Source organism: Limulus polyphemus, unplaced genomic scaffold (assembly GCF_000517525.1).
Source record: "Limulus polyphemus unplaced genomic scaffold, Limulus_polyphemus-2.1.2 Scaffold1299, whole genome shotgun sequence".
Classification (NCBI taxonomy): domain Eukaryota; kingdom Metazoa; phylum Arthropoda; class Merostomata; order Xiphosura; family Limulidae; genus Limulus; species Limulus polyphemus.
This window is the reverse complement of record NW_013666909.1, coordinates 278,416-281,336: the sequence shown is the minus strand read 5'-3', so window position 1 is coordinate 281,336 and position 2,921 is coordinate 278,416. Positions and strand designations below refer to the sequence as shown.

General features: G+C 39.0%; 1 protein-coding gene across 1 annotated transcript in view; it reads left to right on the top strand.

Moving 5' to 3' along the window:
• Positions 1-2,921, top strand: part of LOC111086656 — a 102,302-nt gene that overhangs the window by 24,033 nt on the left and 75,348 nt on the right. The gene's annotated exons all lie outside the window — the stretch shown is intronic.

Sequence of the window (2,921 nt, the reverse complement as noted above, 5' to 3'; positions counted from 1 at the left end):
GCAATGCCAGTCTTCACTCAATATTTCTCAGGAATGTTCATTTATCCTTTACGCCAGAGGAAATTCACCAAGCCTTGGAAACTACAACCAACTCTACGATCCACGCAGTCCACCGTATCCACCCTACACGTTTATGAAAGTTGTCACAACTTCAAAAAATACAGCAGATTTCATCCTCACCCACGGCTGCTTCCTTGATTATCATCACTTTAAGGCAGAAAAACCTTACCGCAAGCCTCCCCCTCCCAAAGCCCACGTTTCACAACACCCAGAAGAAAACCACCGCCAACCAGTACTCTACCGCCCATCCTAATACAACAGACCAAGCAACTCAAACCTCACCCTCTCCCGAATCACGAGATATGTAAACCCAAACCACCACTTCTAGGAGAACAAAAGGCACCCAGACCCAGCCATAAGTCTTCACAGCTACCAGCCTATCAGCAAACCAACAACCCGCCTCCCAGCCCAAGCCACTTTCTACTACATCATCGGCGTCAAGCTCACCGAACGCCCTAGTAATTGACACCTCTCCCGATCTCTACCTACCTGACGAACCTTTCTGTGCCTTCCGCCCACTCACCAACGACTCCACGCCTTTACCACCTGCCTGGAACCGGAACCGGTCCCATAATAAAACCATGGTGAACATCAGGAGACTCCACAACTCATTCAGAAGCTAATCAGCCTCCCATCACCAGACTTCACTTTGCCTTCCCCACTTACTTCTTTTCGCTAACTGGGCACTGGTAACGAATTGAAAGTGGGTTTTCTCGTTTTCCCCCACATTAAGTTCTCGGCATAGGATTTTTAGATCCCCGCCGCCCTGATGGACCATCAGTCCGATATCGGCCGTTTAGTTTAGTTTACTTTGTTCTTCACTTTTTATTTTACCGTTACTCTCACGTTTACCTTTTTATATTTACATACCTTGTCTGCATTAACTTCCTGTTTTCTCAAGCTAAGCCCATATTCCTAGACTACGAGCGGGGTGAAGGAGGATTGTTTAATCTTCGAGCACCACAGATTAGTAATTATTTCTTCGGAAATAATTATTTTTAAATCTAAATAACTTCCGGGAACAAACAAACCAACATCTATAGGTTGGTTTATATCTTAAAATATAAACATGTTACACGAATCGGCGGTTCCTAATATATGGTACCTGTGGTTCTATCAGGTACACGGAAAGAAAACTGCAGCAGATCCCGTTGCTATCCGCCGAAATAAATACAAAATAGATAATTTGATAGTTTGACAAACATACTTGCATCTGCCTTTAAACTAGTGTCATCTTTAACCATGACATTTGTAAGGTAATTATCTACTTCTAATATGTAGAAGGTGTGGAAAGTACATGTATGTAAATAAATGTAGCAGTCGCTGCTACATACGTTTTGAATACCCCCCCCCCCCAGTGGTTCAGTAGTAAGTATAAAGGTTTATATCGCTAAAGACCTGGTTTCGATACCTATGGTGGGCACAACATATATAACCCATTGTTTAGCTTTGTGCTTAACACCAAACAAACAAAACAAATTTAAGGAAAACGTATAAATGTATTGACTTCATAGATAAGACCAGTTTTACTTGAAGTATGTCGAGCAGTCAGTTTGTTGTAAGAGTGATCATGTGAAGCGCTGTTTAGAGTTTAATCTTATCTAAAATTCTTGATGTGTTCAGAAATATAATCTAGAGAAAAGTAAGGGTGGGTGTATTAACGTTAATACCAACCCGTTATTTATATGTATCGTGAAATCAGTTTTATTGACGAAGATAATTGCATGATTACGTTGGGATTTGCTGGCGATCATGAACTTTGAATCATCTATCAAGACAAAAAACACCCATTGTTTTAGTAACATGTCTTACAATTCGCTTACAAATATTGAAAGTTGGTGCATTAACAATTTTAAGTTCTATTCAAACACGTTACTTCTTTCTTTCATGATGCATAATACACCAATCATCTGTTGAGTTTACACCAACAACAAATGAATTAAAGTGATCTGTGTTTCGTTAATTATTCAAAGCACACAACAGAGTCTTTGTGACCTGTTATCTAACAAATTATGGTAAACATATACTTTAAACGTAGGATATAATCTCCAACTTTGAAAGGTAAGTAAATTTATAGGATATGAACGTAGAAAGCAGCCTAAACGAAGAGAAGTAAACACCTTGAGAGTAGGCGTTTTACGAGCAAACGTATTGTTACGACAGCGGGGGTCACGTGACGTTAGTAACACGTCATATTCTTGAAGGTTCGTGAATGCTCGAGTGTTTACTAGATTTGCTGTATTCATATATATAAGACCACCAAGAAGTGACGGCAAAGATGGAATGTAATTGAATTGCAGACAGAGATAGAGACGGACAATTGAGTCGAGCGCTGAGTCGTTTGTTGTGAATTATAGCGTTTGTTATAGCGTGATTGTGGAAATTAAGTGAATTTCAAAGTTGTATTGAGAGAGAATAAACTAGTTTTATTTAAGAAAGGACTTGTGTCGCTAAAGTTTCATCGGAAAGAAATTATACGGGAAATTAACTAACAAACAGAGACATAACAAATTGGTGTCAGAAAAGGGATAAAACAAAAAAAAAGAAGATGGAAACGAGAAGTGGCAAATCGAACTACAGCTTAGAAAGAAGAACGAGAAGAGAAATTACAGCAGTTGTTGGAAAAAAAAGAAAAGAAACAAGAAGAGAGATTACAGCAGCTATTGGAGGAAAAAGAAAAGAAACAAGAAGAACGAGAAAAGAAACAAGAAGAGAGATTACAGCAGCTGTTGGAGAAAAAAGAAACAAGAAGAGAGATTATAGCAGCTGTTGGAGGAAAAAGAAACAAGAAGAACCAGAAAAGAAACAAGAAGAGATATTACAGCAGCTGTTGGAGAAAAAAGAAACAAGAAGAGAGATTA